We start from the raw sequence: 19,153 nt of genomic DNA, 5'->3' as shown, positions 1-19,153 counted from the left end.
TTTTTTTTATGTACAAGAATTTTTATAGCAGCAGGGCTTTTTCTTTTTTTTGGAATAATGATAAATTGGGAAAAAATAAACCTTAGAAATCTGTTAACCTGTTCGTGTAAGAAAGTGAATTAACTATAACTACATGTATCAATATGGAAAGGCCTCAAAATCATAATGTTGAGTAAAAAAAGAAAGACTTAGAGAACTTTATTCCTTCCCTGTAACAACTTGCTACACATTTGGTGGCTTAAAATAACCAATTTATTCTCTCACAGTTCTGGAGGCCGGAGTTGGAAATCAGTTTCACTGGGCACACATGGAGGTGTTTGAAGGGCTGCCCATGCCGGAGGCTCTCAGGGAGAATCCCTTCCTTGTCTGTTCCAGCTCTGCCTCCTCCTCTGCTGTGTGAGTAAAACCTCCCTCTGCCTCTTTGATAAGGATAAGGTGTATTTAGTGTCTAGTAGGACAATCCAGGAAATTCTTCCCATCTCAAGATCCCTAACTTGATCCCTTCTGCAAAGATCTGCTTTCACTCCCATCTGCAAAGACCATTTCCAGGTTCCAGGGATAAACCCTGACATCTGTGGGTGGCCATTATTTGGTTACCAACAGTGTGACATGATGAAAATGAAGTTAAAACATAGACTGCAATATTGTTTATTCCAGCAAACGGTGAGTGGTCCATCCTTCTCCAAGCCCTTTCTCTTCTTCTTCTCATGGTCTCTGGCATCTGGAAGAGTCCACGTGGCCTGAGTTGGGCTAACAGATACCAGCAGAAGTGATGCGTACAACTTCTGGCAACCTAGGTGCACCTGTCTAACCCTCCGTGGGAGCAGATCCATCCTCAAACCTGCAGACAAGGATAATGCTGTAGTGGGTACTGAGAAAAAAAAAAAAAAAAAAAAAAAGAAGGACTCTAAAGGAACTTTTGGAGCAGAAATACATTTATATCTTATTCAAGCTGGTATATTTTGAGCTTCTGTTGCTACAAGAGTTTCATCTTTATCCTAATGAATACCCATGCGTGTATTAGTAAAAATATAAAGGTGTCCAGGGAATAACGTTAGACTGAGGAGAATGGGGCTTGGGGGAAGATGGGTGGCAAGAGGATGTGTAAGGAATACACAGTCGTATCTGCAAAATGTTTTCATTCTTAAGTTCAGTGGCAAACTAATGGATGTTCCTTATATTATTCTCTATGCTTTTTTCAATGTCTGATTTATTTTGTGTTAAAAATCTATACTAATAGTGGATGAGAAAATAAATGTTATAGAAGAGGTAAATGATAACAAATTATTTGGATAAATCATCACAGATAAAAGTTGTTTGACTGCACTGAGCTTTTTCTGGAACACTGCTTGCTTCATGGGACGATGATAAGAATGAATCATGTGTATTAGATTTCTTCCCAGGGGGATCAAGGGTGAGAATTTGCCCTGCGGGGAATAATGTGCTCTAAATCCACATATTTCCTACGCTTTTAGATACAAAGACAAAGAAACACCTCTGACATCAAGATCAGGAAGTCACAGAGAGTACTTGGGTACACATTCAGAAGTTTCAAGGATTTTCTGTTCATTTATTAAAACTTAACATTTGCCATACAAGTTTGCAACAGTCAAGGTTAAGTGAAGAATGAAAATAATGTTTAACTCCATTACAAAAGAGGAGGCTTTTGATACAGACTTCATAATGTTCTTTGAGGGAGCAGGCATATGAGGTTTGTACATTGAATGGATGTTCTAGATTGAGCAAAATACCCTCTATGCACTCTCCTGCAGAGAGCGTGGGTGAAATAGAAATGTATTTCTGGATAGAAAGAGCAATGTTTCGCATGCATTCTTAAGAAGTCTAGCTGAGCAAAACCTTAAGATTTCCTGTTGTTGCTGGACCGTAGACATCAATATGACCACTTAGCATAAAGGTAAAGGTACCTCAGGGCCCAAGAATAAAAATTCCATCGGGCACAACTCAGTGCTCTGAAAATCTAGATTTCTCTAATCCCAGAGGGTGAGAGCCAAGGAGGAGCTCGTCGTGCCCATCCCTGCCTTCCTCTATCCCTGGCACTCACACTGCAAGTTTGCTCTACTCTTAAACAAAAACACCTGTGTTTTAAAATTTTTATTTTAAGTTCTGGGGTACATGTGTAGGACATGCAGGTTTGTTACATAGGTAAATGTGTGCCATGGTGGTTTGCTGCACCCATCAACCCATCATCTAGGTATTAAACCGCACATGCATTAGCTATTTGCCGTAATGCTCTCCCTCCTGCCAACCCCCCACCCCCTGACAGGTCCCAGTGTGTGTTGTTCCCCTCCCTGTGTCCATGTGTTCTTACTGTTCAGCTCCCACTTATGAGTGAGAACATGCAGTGTTTGGTTTTCTGTTCCTGTGTTAGTTTGCTGAGGGTGATGTCTTCCAGCTCCATCCATGTTCCTGCAAAGGACATGATCTCATTCTTTTTTATGGCTGCATAGTATCCCATGGTGTATATGCATCACATTTTCTTTATTCAGTCTATCATTGATGGGCATTTGGGTTGGTTCCATGTCTTTGCTATAGTGAAGAGTGCTGCAATGAACATACGCCTATTTTTTTTTAACCCGCACTATTTATAGTCTTGTTTTCAGTATTTTGGTAGACAGTGCCTGGCCTGCTCCTCTCCTCCATTCTCAGAGTTGCCCTTATCCTCAATTCTCTTTTACCAACCTTTCCTTTTGCCATCCTCTCTACTCTCCTTTTCTCTATACTTCCCCTTCTTTGACTCTTGGCCCTGACTTCTGAATCCTGTGACAATGGCGTGGGGGGTTTGGTGGAGAGAGGGGAACTAAAAGTGGAAATGAGACACTGGGGAATAATCACAAGAAATGAAACAAATCTTCCCAACTCTCCCCGGCTGTGAGCCTCACACCATGGTTTCCACATGAACCTTCTCACCACTTTTGGCTGCCTCCCTGACATGTTTCCAAGGAGACTTTCCAAGTCAAGGCTGCAGCTCCCAAAGTATTGAAGCACAAACCCAGCCCACTTCCAATAGATCATCCTCTACATACAGTTGTCTGGTTTGTATCAGAATGTCCTTGGAATTCCTGTAATGCTTGTCTCCAGAGTCACTTAGTCAGGATTTTGGCTGCTTTTTTTTTTTTTTTTTTTTTTTTTCTGATACTCTGGTTGCATAAAGTTAAACAGGTTTTCAAATTGTAATTTCATTATGTGAACAACATGTTCTATATGCGGATGAATAACTTGGTTTTATGTGGGCACTTAATTGCCAGACCAGTGCTAAGTCTTTATCGTAATTTTAACTTTTAAGGCAAACAATGCAAGCCGTCACCTTTTGAGTGGGAAAGAGGAAAAACATTTTAATGAATGAGTTCTTGGTCAGGTGCAGTGGCTCACTCCTGTAATCCCAGCACTTTTGGAGTCTGAGGCGGGAGGATCACTTGAGCTCAGGAGTTCAAGACCAGCCTGGGAAACATGGTGAAACCCCATCTCTACACAAAAATGAAAAAATTAGCCGGGGAGGGGGATTGATTGTGTGCATTTGCAGCTGAGCTGCAGTAAGTCCCAGCTATTCAGGAGGCTGAGGCGGGAAGATCGTTTGAGCCTGGGAGGGCAAGCCTGCAGTGACTTATGATCCTGCCACTGCACTCCAGCCTGGGCAAGAGAGTGAGGCTCTCCAAAAAAAAAAAAAAAAAAAAAAAAGAAAAGAAAAAGAATAAGTTCTTGAAAGGAGAGATGTAGCTGGGCACAGTGGCTCACATGCTTGTAATCCCAGCACTTTGGGAGGATAAATCATGTGCATCATCTGAGGTCAGGCATGGTGGTGGGTGCCTATAATCCCAGCTACTTGGAAGGCTGAGGCAGGAGAATTGCTTGAACCCAGGAGGCTGAGGTTGCAGTGAGCCGAGATCACACCACTGCACTCCAGCCTGGGTTACAAGAGTGAAACCCTGTCAAAAAGAAAGAAAGAAAGAGAGAGACAGAGAGAGAGAGAGAAAAGAAGGAAGGAAGGAAAGAAGGGAGAGAAAGAAAGAAAGGAGAGATGTGAAGAATATGTTTGAGAATTTCTCATACATTCATGTCTGAAAGGAATCATTTTATTCATCCCTCTTTCATGGATGAAGACATTGAGGTCCAGGGGTGGTAAAATTTGCCTTAAATAGCCCATGAGTCCCTGGGATGTCCTGCTCCCATCTGGAGAGGAGGAGACATACACAGCCGTCTCCACCACAAGCCGGATTCCAGACACTGATCCTGCCCCCACCACCCCAGTCTTCTGTCTGTCCCTCTCAGCATGGCAGTCATGTCCCCTGGAACAACTTCTGTGAAAATCCCCTAAACCAAGCTTGTCTAACCTGTGACCCACGGGCCGCATGCAGCCCAGGATGGCTTTGAATGCAGCTGAACACAAATTTGTAAACTTTCCTAAAACATGAATTTTTTCGCATTTATTTTTTCTCATCGGCTTTCATTAGTGTTAGTGTATTTTGTGTGTGACCCAAGACAATTCTTCTTCTTCTAATGTGGCCAGGGAAGCCAAAAGATTGGACACCCCTGCCCTAACCCCACAAGGCACCAGGGCACCCCGTACTTAATGCTTTCTAATGCCTATGGCCCACGTGGTACTTTGGGGCTGTTTACTTGCCAGCCTCACACTCTGAACTGTGAATTCTTTGTGGACAGAGTTTTTCTTTTTCTTGAATTGCATGATGCAGGGCTCCCCATAGGGCCTGGCACCTCATAGATGCTGACTATGTATTTGTTGAAGGCTTGGATCCAGGTTCTCTGACCTCCCAGAGTAGGGCCCTTGCCTTTATGCCAGGAACCTGCAAAACAGTGCCCTTTTATTACAGATAGTGCTTTCTTTCTCCTGGGTGGTTCGTAGGCAAAGAGATTGATTGTCTGTTTTAAAGCTCTAGCCTTGCCTCAGTAGAGATAAAAACTCCACTATGACTCTGCTGTGGCTACGAGCAGCTTAGAGAATGTTAGAACCTCAGGCAGAGGGCTCGAGGCAGCTGAATGTTACATGGTGTTCACATACTACATACTACATGCTACATATTCCATGCTACTACCAAGAGCTGCTGCCCCTAGAAACTCTCACTGAGATACTCAGATGAAACTTTTTCCGTTATTCTTTGTGGAGAAGCAGACCCTAAATAACTTAAAAATGTTATCCTAGACCGGGCATGGTGGCTCACGCCTGTAATGCCAGCACTTTGGGAGGCCAAGGCAGGCGGATCACCTGAGGTCAGGAGTTCGAGACCAGCCTGGACAACATGAGGAAACCCCGTCTCTACTAAAAATACAAAATTACCTAGGAGTGGTGGTGGGCTCCTGTAATCCCAGCTACCCGGGAGGCTGAGGCAGGAGAATCGCTTGAACCTGGAAGGCGGAGGTTGCAGTGAGCCGAGACAGTGCCATTGCACTCCAGCCTGGGCAACAAGAGTGAAACTGTCTCAAAAAAAAAAAAAAAAAAAAGTTATTCTACTTGGTAGGACACTGGAAATCGTCTGCTATTTTCTGGCATTCTGGCATTTTATCTATGTCAGCTGCTTATCCTAAATTATGATGTCAATGGAATAATTTTTGATGAAATTTATTTATTTATTATGAGACAGAGTCTTGCTCTGTCACTGAGGCTGGAGTGCAGTGGCGCGATCTTGGCTCACTGCAACCTCCACCTCTCAGGTTCAAGCAATTCTCCTGCCTCAGCCTCCTGAGTAGCTGGGACTACAGGCATGCACCACCACCACGCCCAGCTAATTTTTGTATTTTTAATAGAGACTGGGTTTCACCATGTTGGTCAGGATGATCTCGATCTCTTGAACTTGTGATCTGCCCTCCTCAGTCTCCCAAAGTGCTGGGATTACAGGCATGAGCCACCATGACCGGCTGGTGAAATGTATTACTAAAGTGGCTTCTCCTTATCCTTCCTCGTTTTTAAATGTCTCTGTGTAGTATTTTCCTGTCTTTAGGTTCCTCAAAACATTTGAGAACCTGACAATTCCTCTGCAATTATCTAAGCTTCCTGTATGCAGGAGGAAACTGAGGCATGGGACGCTTCAGGGTCTGCTGTGTCTGTGCCCACCGGCCTTGCCCACCTACTGTCTGTTCTGCCTCCTGCCTCTGCTCTCTCCAGCACCTACACTGCTGGCGATGTGTCACTCAACCTGGGACTCTGCATTCTAATTATTGCAAATTAGTATTCCACATGGAATGCCACACCTAACTATATTAATGTTATCAATGTGTTCTACGTGTAATTAGTAAGAATGTCTCTTTTTTTCCTTCCTTCCTTCCTTCCTTCCTTCCTTCCTTCTTCCCTTCCTCTCTCCCTTCTTTCCTTTTTGAGACTGGGTCTCTCTCTGTCACCCAGCCTGGGGTGCAATGGCGTGATCATAACTCACTGTAACCTCGAGCTGTTGGGCTCAAGTGATTCTCCACCTTGGCCTCCCAAGTAGCTGGGAATGCAAGTGTGCACTGCCACACTTGGCTAATATTTTTTACTTTGTCGTAGAGACAGAGTCTCGCCATGTTGCCCATCCTGTTCTTGAACTGCTGGGCTCAAGTGAGCCTCTCGTCTCGGCCTCCTAAAGTGCTGGGTTTACAGGCATGAGGCACTGCACTTAGCAAAAATATGTTATTTTCTGACTGGCTTAGGTAAGACAGTAATTACTTATTTTGCTGTTTGTTTCTTCAGGGCTGTAGTACTGGGCTACCTTTACTCCAAAAACAATAAAAAGGCATCTATGACGATACAGCAATCGATGGCTTATTCTCTGCAATTTCATTCACTGTGAACGAGTCTCCATTACATTCAAGGCACTGTGATGGCTCCTTAGAGCTACAGAAGTGGCTGGAAGGGGATTTTATTGTTGACAAAGCGGCTAATAAGCTCTCTTTGCCCTTCCCCATGGTACTACCATTCAGCTCGTGGCGTGAAGCGAATTTTTCCAAAACAAAATGAAAGATACCACCTAAAAGTGAGAGGACGTATTATAGTAGAGGAAGGGCTGGCTGGGCACACCTGTCGTCTATCCCCCCCCAGTCTGGAGGGGTGTTCAAGATTTGAAACGCGCCACACTCGTGGAAATACTGCACTTGCAGCTGGTTCACCAAAGCCAAGTTTTCCCATTTGTGCCTGAAGTTAAAATTCAATGAAAGCATTCTCGTTGTGTCAGAGTCACATTTTCTTTTTTCTTTTCTCATATATATATATGAGAAAGTATATATATATACTTTAAGTTCTAGGGTACATGTGCACAATGTGCAGGTTTGTTACATATGTATACATGTGCCATGCTGGTGTGCTGCACCCATTAACTCGTCATTTGCATTAGGTATTTCTCCTAATGCTCTCCCTCCTCCCTCCCCCCACCCCACAACAGGCCTTGGTGTGTGATGTTCCCCTTCCTGTGTCCAAGTGTTCTCATTGTCTTTCCCACATGGATGAAGCTGGAAACCATCATTCTCAGCAAACTATTGCAAGGACAAAAAACCAGAGTCACATTTTCAATGGGGAGCCAGCTCGGTCGGGTGACGTCTGACGTCACCGAATAATCAAAATGGTGACAATTGCATTTAGCTGGTCACAGAGATGGATCCCTAAGGTTATGTCAATACCACTCCACGTTCTCAAAGCCCCCAAGAGGCAGGAATCTAAGCGGAATAAACCAACAAGACCTTGTCTGGACTTGCAGGAGACAACTGAGGGGCTGCCTGAGGCTCTGTGTTCAGCGCCTTGGATGATCTTAGGATGGTGAGGGTCAGTGACACTGCGAGCCATGAGTCATTTGATAGTGGGTCCGTGGCCCTGCTGAATGGCAGGCGCATGGCCACCTTCCTGAGGATCGCAAATTGGAAACAGGGCGAGTCTCCACGATAACATCTAGGTTACAGCATTGTAAAATGCCCCCAATTATCTTGACAAATGGAACTTGGTGTGAATGACTTATGAGGACATGATATTTTTGTAGAGAAGCGAGAGTTCCAGCAATAGGAATGAGTTGTGCCTTGCCCTTGGGAAACCCCACCCCGGTTTTGGGGCGTTAGGTTGCTATCAAATGGCAGGGTTTGATTGCTGTTGATAGCAGGAAAGTCTGACCCATGACTGAGGGAATAAAGTAGAGAAAACGCAATAAGCAACCATCCCAGAAAACCAGTGCTCATAAAAGTGCTTGTTACCGGACACCGATTGTGGCTTCAGATTGACTACAAGTGGACCTAAACCAGTCAGTAAAATGGTGTTAGCCACTTTGTTGTTTCATGTATTTATTCGATAAATATTTATCGAATGCATATTGTGTGAAGCATTGTTCCAAACTCTGGCTATAACAAAGTAGAAAAAGGAAAATTCCTGATCTCATTGAGTTTGCTAAATAATTATAAATTCATTTTGACCTTTGCATATTTTTATGTGAGTCTAGCAAGTGGTCCTGGGATGGAATGAAGTATAACATGGATATGGTACATCAGTTTATATCCTGCAGACTGAAGGATTAGAGAACTTTCTAAAATATATCCGGAGTACCACTGAAAGCTACACATCTGTTTTTTGGTAAATGCAAATCAAGTTACAATACTATTTATACAACGTGATCTCATTTTGCTAAACTATATATACACAGAGGGAAAAAAAACACCAAAAGGCTGTACACTTAAATTTTTAAAACTGCCGTGGGATAATGGGGACATTTTATTTTTCTCTTTGGGTTTGTCTCTGTTTTCCAAGTTTAATATGCTGAACGGGCTTTGCTTCTAACCAGAAAACACCCTTTAAAGACTGTATTTTTTGCTTATTAATTAAAAAAATGATATTTAGCATTTGCAAATAATTTCAGGATTATTACTTATTCCTTGCCAGTTCCCTCAAATATTAGATAAATAAGGTGACCCTAATTTGCTGGTTCATGTACTAGAACCATGAACAGAACTGGAATTTACAAGCTTAAAAATTTTAGGCTGCCCACGTGATTCATTCAACTGCATTCTTCCCATATGAGCAAAATGAATGCTAACTCCCTTCTGTGGGTTTGGCCTCTTGCAAAACCAAGGCACTGTGCAAGGGTTGGGGTTTAAGTCATTTATTTGGGAAGTGATCCTGACAAGCACAGTGAAGGAGTGGAAAGGAAGGTGGGAAGGAAAGCAAGGAAGAGAAGGTTTCCACTCTGAGCCACTGGGCGCAGTCCTGCTGTGGAGCAAATATGCAGAGAGTATCTGACAATTGTCTCCCCGCAGCAGGGAAGCTGAGATATTATATGTCCACCAACCTCCATCCCTTGTTGGTTGGGGGCTGCTCCTATTAATTCCTTAGCATTTCCTGCATGTCCCATGTGCAGGATAATCAATCTGCTATGGTCAGAGAGAGACCTACGGTGTATAAGAATTTGACATCATAATAGAAATAGGCATCTATCCAAAGCCTCATTTATTTCAGAAAAAAAAAAAAAAAAAAACAACACGGAGTGATGATTGCCTATCAGGTATGTAAAACCGTGAACCATGACCATGTTAAATGGAGAACCCTACCACAGGGAGAGACCCAGTCCTTGAGAAGGGCCTTCAGCCACAGACTGAAGCTGCAGGAGACCTGTCAGGTGAACTAAGGGGACACGAGTTAGAGATGCTGCTGTAACAAATACGTCTAAAGGCTGAGTGAAGTGGCTCACACCTGTAATGCCAGCACTTCGGGAGGCTGAGGTGAGCCGATCACTTGAGGTCAGGAGTTTGAGTCCCAGTTGGCCAACATGGTGAAACCCCATCTCTACTAAAAATACAAAAATTAGCCTGGTGTGGTGGCAGGTGCCTGTAATCCCAGCTTCTCAGGAGGCTGAGGCAGAAGAATCGCTTGAACCCGGGGGGCAGAGGTTGCAATGAGCTGAGGTCATGCCACTGCACTGCAGCCTGTGCAACAGAGTGAGACTCTGTCTCAAAACAAAACAAACCTCTAAAGTTGCGGTGGCTTAACATCATAACATTTTCTTTTTTCTCTTATAAGCTGTTTTGCAGGTCACGCAATTTTGCAAGACAGCTCTTCCTCAAACTTTGTCTATGTTCTCCTATCTCAGGGCCCTCTGCTTCTTAGTTAGACAGGGAAAAGAGGTTGTGGAAGGATTTGGGTTTAAGTCATTTAAAGGATGGGGACACAGCGTGGGATATTGTGTGGCCCAGCCAGTAGTGAGGATGCCACTTAGACACATATTACATTTCCCAAAGCTCATTCATGAGTCTGCAACTAACTGCACAGGAAGTCTGGCCTTCCCACATGCTCAGGGAGAGAAGGAAGTTGGGGATCCTGTAGCAGTACTCTGAGGGGCTCCCTGTTTCCTTGTCTGAATGCATGGAAGCTCTGGAAACATCTGGTACTTACTGGATACTATATTGTTTAGTAAATGAGTTTGAGGCTGGGCGCGGTGGCTCACGCCTGTAATCCCAGCACTTTGGGAGGCCGAGGTGGGCGGATCATGAGGTCAGGAGGTTGAGACTATTGTGGCTAACATGGTGAAACTCCCTCTCAACTAAAAATACATAAAAAAAATAGCCAGGTGTGGTGGTGGGTGCCTATAGTCTCAGCTACTCGGGATGCTGAGGCAGGAGAATCGCTTGAACTCAGAGGCAGAAGTTGCTGTGAGCCGAGATAGCACCACTGCACTCCAGCCTGGGCGACAGAGCGAGGCTCCATCTCAAAAAAAAAAAAAAAAAAAGTAAATAAAAATAAAAAGAAAGTTTGAGTTTTTTATGTAGCCGATTTCAGGTGCAAATGATTCATTTTGAGGCACACAGAAGAGACACCATGGTACACAGCAGCACGTGCTTCCGGCTGAGAATCAGAACAACCAAGACCGAATTCTGGACCCGCTCTCAACCGAGTATGTGATTAGGGACATGATAGCCTCTTGATCTGAAAAATAATAAAGTCTGTTTTGTTATCATAGCCCACGATTGTTAAATATTTTTAAAAGAATATATATTTTTACATGTATATATACATACACAACACGCATGCCAGCGTAAGAAGCCACACGCATGTAACAAGGCCAGGTGCGGTTAGAAATGGGACTAGGATGTGCACTTCTGAGCATTCTGTTGTCTTGTTGAACTCCTCTTTCCGTCTATCAATCTTTGCGTTATCTTTCTCCCACCTCGGAAAAGCAGTGCATTAGCGCCATGGATCTCTGGCTGGCCAGGCAGGTGTGTGTCGTCAGGGGTGAGTGGGTGCTGGCAGCAGCTGTGGGTGAAATCCCATTCTAGGTAGACTGGGGTAGAAGAAACAACACAGGTCTTGTTGTGAAATCCAAAGAAATCACGGCACTGTAGTCAATCTTGTCTCACCTGCAGGCCATAAGCGTTTCTAAGTTCTACTGTTTCTAGGGCGAGAGGGGCTTTTGGCTGTTTAGTAGACACCGGAGACCAGTAAAGCGCATACCGATTAGAAGGCTGCATTTTCTAGCTAACAAAACAGTGCACGGGGCCAAAGAACAGGGAAGTCTTGTTTCAGCAAGGTTTGCACAGTCAAAGAAGTAGAGTGAAGGACCATGATTTCAGGAAACTCAGCTGAAAGAATTGGAGATTATTGTAGAAACTGCTATCCATCCACAGCCTTATTTATTTCAGAAAAAAAGACTGGATGATGGTTTCCTATCGGGTACATGAAACAAAGGCCATGTTAAATGGTTTCGGTGGCTTTTTAATTCTTCCTTTACATATTCATTTTTCTGAGATTTACTGATTTACTGGTCACAGATCAGAATTTATGTTAGACATTGGGTCACCTCTCCTGGCTGCTTCTATCTGGTCAGAGGAAGCCTATTAGGTCCAGCCAGCCCACAAAAGGGCTGCCATGTGTTCACCTGGATTGTTCTGAGTAACTGTTGATATAACAATGACCCATTGGACGCCTATCTCCAGAGACACTGTTTTCTGAATTGAAGCAATAATAGTGGAAACTAAGTTTCTATCTTTTAGGCATCGCAAATGACTAAAATATGCAATGATTTCCCATAACTAAACAAGAGGTCATGAGCTCCAATGAGGAATAAAAAGCTGAGATAGATGTAGCACATGCTAAGTGCTCTTCTAAACATTTTACATACACTAACTCATTATTTCTCCCAACTGCACTACAGGGTAGGCACTATTATCACTCCCATTGCATAGAAATGGAAACAGGTGAGACCAGGTAATTTTCCTGGAGGAACTACTTAATCTTCCTATATTAATAAATTGCCATTTCATGTTATTGCGTTGAAAAGAGCATTACCTAAAAGAGAATGATGATTTTTTTTTCACCAAAGCATTGAAAAGTTTGGAGTCATGAAATATGATCAAAAGTATACAGAGACTCTAGTCAGATCACACTGGTTGATATACGGGAAGACTTTTTGTTTACTCTTTTAATCAACAAATATAATAATTATCTACCCTGTACTGGCATCTGAGATGCAAGGATGAATATGCTTCAAGGAGCTGTTAGGCAGTGGGGAAAAAAAAAGATCTGTAAATGAACACTTACGGCTGGGTATGGTGGCTCACACACCTGTTACCCCTGCACCCTGCATTTTGGGAGGCTAGTGGGGAAGATCGCCTGAGCCCAGGAGTTTGAAACCAGCCTGGGCAACACAGTGAGACTTCATCTCTATTATTTATTTACCGTGAAATAGAATAAAAGCTACAAATAAAATATGTGGAAGTAGGGAAGGGCAAAGTGGAAGATTGATAGTAATAGCTGGCACTTATCACTTATTCTGGGTTAATCCTTTCAACCCTTACAAAACCTCTATGATGCAGGTGCTATGATTATCCCAACTTAAGACACCAGGAAACTGAGGTAGCGAGAGGTTCAATAGTAGGTCCAGGGCTCCCAGAAGAGGCAATCCACCGTGGCCCTGAGTGTCTCTTCCTCGTCCTGCAGGTGTGCGTGCCTGATGGCCCTTTATCTGGGCTGTGTCTTGGGGTGGCAGCAAGCAGCCTTGAAGGATGAGGTAGCATTTTTCCTTCTGGACACAGAGAAACCTTTTCATCACCTTTAAAAAGTTTATTTTTATAGATTCGGGAATGCATGTGCTGGTTTGTTACATGGATTTATTACATAATGCAAGATTTGAGTTTCTAGTGTACCTATCACCCAAATAGTGAACACTATACCCAACAGGTAATTTTTCAACCCTCATCGCCCCATCCTGCCCTCCACTCTTTTGGGTTCCTCAATATCTGTTATTTACCTCTGTGTATTCATGTGTACCCCTTGTTTTCCTCCTACTTGTAAGTGATAATATTCAATATTTGACTTTCCGATTCTGAGTTATTTCAATTGGAACAATGGCCTTCAGCTCCATCCATATTGCTGCGAAAGACATGATCTTATTCTATCTTATGACTACATAGTATTCCATGGTGTATATGTATCACATTTTCTTTTTTTTTTTTTAACTTTTAAGTTCAGGGGTACATGTGCAGGTTTGTTACATAGGCAAGCTTGTGCTCTAGGGGTTTATTGTACAGATTATTTCATTAAGTCTAGTACCCATTAGTTACTTTTCCTGATCCTCTCCCTCCTCCAGCCTTCCACTCTCCAATAGTCCCCAGTGTCTATTGTTACCCTCTTTGTGTCCATTTATTCTCATCTCTTAGCTCCTGCTTATAAGTAAGAACATGCAGTATTCAATTTTCTGTTCCTGCATTAGTTTGCTAAGGATAATGGCCTCCAGCTACAGCCATGTCCCCGCAAAGGACATGATCTCATTATTCTTTATGGCTGCATAGTATTCCATGGTGTGAATTATACCACATTTTCTTTATCCAGTCTATTATGGATGGGCATTTATAATTCATTCATTCATCCATGGACTTAGGTTGATTCCACATCTTTGCTATTGTGAATAGTGCTGCAATACACATATAAGAGAAAGTGTCTTTTTGATATAACAATTTCTTTTCCTTTGGGTAGATACCCAGCGGTGAGACTGCCGGGCTCAATGATAGTTCTGTTTTTAGTTCTCTGAGAAATCTCCACACTGTTTTCCACAGAGGTTGTACTAATTTGCATTCCCACCAACAGTGTATGAGTGTTCCCCTTTCTCCACAGGGAAGGCTTTGTATTCCACTTATTATAAAAGCAGTGATTTCCCAAGCTCAGGCTCAGGGTTCCTCTCCTGTAAGGTGACCGGCCTTGTGCGCAGGCATCCATGAGGAGCCGTCTGCATCACCACCATAAGACTTGGGGGCACAGGGAACAAGCAACCATGCAGCTCTGTCTACTGCTTTGGTCATGATTCACAAAGTCCTTTGTCTCTGACCCAGGAATTCCATGTCTTCTGCCAGCCCCTGTGAAACAGCAACAGTGAACTAGATAGCTTGTATGTGACATAAAATCTCAATCTCTGCACAGTTCTTGACAAGGTCACATAGCCAGTAAGTGGTGGAAACTGATTTTGAACCTGGGCAGTTTGGCTTAGACACCCACCATCTTAAACACTGCTAATAAGACATCAAAGACAGGCAACTAACTTCCTGGCAGAGTAAAGGCAGATTTTTAAAGACAATGGGGTGTTTGGAGGGAATTTTGAAGCATGAATGGGGACTTAATAGAAGAATAAGGGAGAAAGGACATTCTAGGTAGAGGGAGTGAGGTGTACAAAGGCTGGAAGCCAGGAAGCACACAGATGTTCTGGACACTGCAAGAAGGCAGTCGTAAGACTGCAGTGCCCAGCAGAATTTTGCTGGGGTCTGGGGTGAGAGATGAGGTTGGAGAGACAGGCAGAGGCCAGAAAATAAGATGGGTGTGTGCACCCAAATAGTTTGTAGAAAGGCTTTTAAGAATTATAGTCAAGTGGCTGGGTGCAGTGGCTCACACCTACAATCCCAGCACTTTGGGAGGCCGAGGCAGGTGGATCACTTGAGGTCAGGAGATCAAGACCAGCCTGGCCAACATGGCAAAACCCCATCTCTACTAAAAATACAAAAATTAGCCGGGTATGGTGGCAGGCACCTGTAAACCCAGCTACTTGGGAGGCTGAGGCAGGAGAATCGCTTCAATCCAAAAGGCAGAGATTGGGTTCAAGCAATTCTACAGCCTGGGTGACAGAGTGAGACTGTCTCATTAAAAACAAACAAACAAAAAATATAGGCAAGAAAGTGACACTGTCAGATTTGTGTTTTTGAAAGATCCCTTGGGAATGTTGTGCAAGACAGATTGGAGAAGTCAGCGAGATCAAGTTAGAAGCAAGTGAAGTGATCAAGTAAGATGTAATGAGGGCCTGAACTTTGTAGCGTGTACAGTTTAAGTGCTGATATTTTAATTTAATGCATAATGATAGCAGTAATTAGCTTGCAATTACTGCAGCCAGAGACGTTGTATTTTTAATTCCCAAATCTTGATCTTTCTACTTTATACAAGAAATAGGAGAAGGTCAACTGAGTAAAGTGATCTTATTTCTTTCAATTTAGACAGGAGAGACGAATGAGGAGAAGCTGAGTCTCTGCCACCCTAAGACTGAGGTAAGCACACATGACGCTAAGAAAGAGACTCTATCTTTCTTCATTATGGCAAAGAAGAATGGAAAATGCTAGCAGGAATTCCCATCCAAAGCAGAGATTCTCGATCCTTTCTGAGCTCAGCCCTCTTGGACAGAGTATCATATCCCATAAGCACACATAAGTTGCTTTTTCTTCTTCTCCTTTTTTTTTTTTTTTTTGAGACGGAATTTTGCTTTTTTGCTTTTGTTGCCCAGGCTGGAGTGCAATGCCGTGATCTTGGCTCACTGCAACCTCCACCTCCAGGGTTCAAGCGATTCTCCTGCCTCAGCCTCCCAAGTAGCTGGGATTACAGGCATGTACCACCACACCCGGCTAATTTTTTGTATTTTTAATAGAGACAGGGTTTCTCCTTGTTGGCGAGGCTGGTCTTGAACTCCTGACCTCAGGTGATCCGCCCAACTCGGTCTCCCAAAGTGCTGGGATTACAGGCGTTCTTCTCTTTTTTAAGGAAAAACTCTACTAACAACAATGATCACTGTGGACACAAGCTTAGGGGTATTGGCGATGGTGGTGAGGATGGCAACTTTATCTGCTTTGGTAAGGAGATGCAGGTATATATTCTTGGTTCCCAGTGTTCACAGTCTTTAAGTTTAGTTATTGGAAATTACAGTTCAAAGTATTGTTGGTGAAGATATGCTTCACCACATATGGTAGGCTTCACAAAATAATCCACAATAAATAAAATTAATGATAATGAAACTAAACAAACTGTGATTTGTTAAAAAGCAATGATACCAGCCACTGGAAAATTTAACTTGGGCAGGATACCCTAAATTGGCTAACATCTATTAACTCTTCCTCCTTCCTAACAGAACCTAGAGTTTATTGAGAAATATATTCTCCTCTATACAACCAAGCCTCTTAGGAGAGGCTAGCCTATCCCTAGCTCCAGGTGGTAGATTCTAGTTTGTCTGAATAATCCAATCCTCCTTGATGGTGACTGGCTTAGGAATGGGCAGGTGATAAAAGCTCTTCTTCTGAACATCGCAGTGTCCAAACATAATGCCTGGAAGTGCCTTATCTATCTTGCAACCTTGAGAGGCGCCAGCCTTAGGATAAAGCTGGTGCAGAGAGGAGAAAGGGCCAAAAGAGACCCAGAGAAGCAGAGCTACAGTAACCTTGGACTTAAGTATTGTGTATGTGAAAGGAAGGTTTAAAAGCCGAAGGATGGGTGCCCATCTTTAGGCCAGCTCTTGGCGGAGGGTAGAGTCTAAACAACATTTTAAAAAGCATTGCCCTGAGGTCAGGCATGGTGACTCACACCTATAATCCCAGCACTTTGTTAGGCTGAGGTGAGTGCATCACCTGAGTTCAGGAGTTCAAGACCAGCCTGGCCAACATGCTGAAACACCATCTCCACTAAAACTACAAAAATTAGCCAGGTGTGGTGGTGGATGACTGTTATCCCAACTACTCAGGAGGCTGAGGCAGAAGAATCACTTGAACCTGGGAAGTGGAGGTTGCAGTGAGCTGAGATTGTGCCACTGCACTCCAGCCTGAGTGACAGAGTAAAACTCTGTCTCAAAAAAAAAAAAAAAAAAAAAAAAAGCATTACCTTGAAAATATCTGGTGACACCCCAGCCCTGCAGAGTGGCTGGTGAGCAGTGTTTCCTATAGTAAGTATTCCCGGTAATAGATACACTGCTATTTGTTGAACACAAGCTATAGAAAAAACATGCTGCTAAATGATGACTACCAGGGGACAGGTTATTATAATTATGGCAATTTAGAAAAGATTCTCATAAACTTAACTTAAAATGCAGAAAACAGTGAAAAGCCCTTTACTGTCCTTTTCTCAATTCCTCTATGTTGACTTTCACCCAGGACACCTGTCTACATTCCACGTTAAAAATTTGGACTATCTCATCAAAGCCAACAATCTGTTCTTCTTGAATTTTTACTAACCAGTGAGTGATATTTCATTCTCTGTTTGCATTATCACCAGAGAGAATTTGTGAAAATTTACATAATTTGAATTGGAAGACAGCTAGTCTTCATGTGCAGTGAGGAAACAGTTGCCTGGAGGTCTGGGACCCTGGGAAGCCATCCAGTGCTCTTTTCCTCCGTTAAACTGTCTTCTTCTCTCTCTTTAATATGAAATGTTTGTGAAATGTCCCAAAATCTTAGGTGAGAAGCCATCCTGTCAAAAGGAATTATATTGTCAGCTCTTTCTGGTTCCAAGGCATAGAGACCTTATCTTATTTCAGATGACAACTTGTCATTTAAAAGAAAAAGAACAGAAAATAGAGGAATCAAGAAAGTATATCAGCAACTAAGCAGCCACTACTCAAGAGAAGAAAGAACAATGACTTCTTATCAGTCAGGACACAGCACCAGCATTAACAATCCATCAGGAGCTCCGGGGACCAGACATCTTTTTGTGCCCTGAGAATTGGACATCTGTCACTCCCTATGTATGACTGCCACACTGTGACTTTGTTTCTTTTATATCTGGTTTGCCCATCTGCTGCCTCTGAAAAATGGTTTCACTATACTCTAGTTCCCCCTTATCTGTGGGGGATACATTCCAAGACCCCCAGTGGATGCCTGAAACCACAGATAGTACTGAACCCTACATACATTCTTTTTTTTTTTTTTAATCCAGTAACCAAGAGAGCTACTTTGTGACTAGCAGGCAGGTATCACAGACTGTGAATATGCTAGACAAAAGGATGACTCACATCCCAGGCAGGAAGCAGCAGGACAGTGTGGGATTTCATTCTACTACTCAGAACAGCACATAATTTAAAATCTACGAATTGTTTATTTCTGGAATTTTCCATTTTATATTTTCAGACTGCAGTGGCCGTGGGTAACTGACACCTTGGAAAGCAAAACTGTGGATAAAGGGAGACTACTGTATATGGAATTCTAGGTTGATAGTGGTTTTTTTCTCTTAGAACTTTAAAGTTATCATTTCATTGTCTTCTGACTTGCATCATTTCTGATGGAATGTCAGTCGTCCGTCTCATTATTGACACCACATTGTTTGATTGTTTTTACTCTTTTTTCAAACTCTGACTTAATTGGATAATCTCTATTGACCTGTGTTTAGGTTTGCTAATGCTTTCTTTTGAAAATTCAAACTGCTGTTAATGTCATCCAGTGAATGTTTTATCACAGACATTGCATTTTATCATCCTAGAATTTCCATTTTGTCTTTTTTTAGAGTTCCCTTTTCTCTTCTGACATACCCCTATCTCTTACCCATTAGATCCACATTTTCCTATAAATTTGTTTAAAATGTGTATGATAATTGCTTAAATATTCTTGCTGCTAGTTCCAATAACTGGGTTTAACTATGGACCTGCTTCTATTGACTATGTGTTCTTTTGGTTATTGGTGAGTACGTCTTGTATCTCTGCATGACTCATAATTTTTTTATTGTATCTAAGATATGCATATAAAAATACAATGAAGATTGAAGTAAATAATGTTTTGATGTTTTTCCCCCAGAGAACACAAGCTCTTTCCTTCTGTCTAACAAGGAGAAGGACTAATTATTCAGATTCCTTTTAGAGTCAAATTGGCTGAATTTTTAATTAAATTGAGATTTCCTATGCTTAGACAAACCCTCACTCTCATACTACTGCTATCTTTTAGATATTATCAATATTTGAGT

The 19,153-nt window shown here is 42.6% G+C and overlaps 1 long non-coding RNA gene across 1 annotated transcript; it reads left to right on the top strand.

Annotated features, from left to right (window-relative positions):
* Positions 1 to 241: 241 nt before the first annotated feature.
* On the top strand, positions 242 to 18,891 carry LOC129048159 (uncharacterized). The gene is made up of 3 exons (XR_008510265.2): positions 242 to 396; positions 15,442 to 15,492; positions 17,356 to 18,891. It is a non-coding gene; the product is annotated as an uncharacterized LOC129048159 (long non-coding RNA).
* The last annotated feature ends 262 nt before the right edge of the window (positions 18,892 to 19,153 follow it).

This window comes from Pongo abelii, chromosome 8 (assembly GCF_028885655.2).
Source record: "Pongo abelii isolate AG06213 chromosome 8, NHGRI_mPonAbe1-v2.0_pri, whole genome shotgun sequence".
Lineage (NCBI taxonomy): Eukaryota > Metazoa > Chordata > Mammalia > Primates > Hominidae > Pongo > Pongo abelii.
Note: the sequence above shows the minus strand (reverse complement) of the source record. Positions and strands in the feature narration are given on the sequence as shown.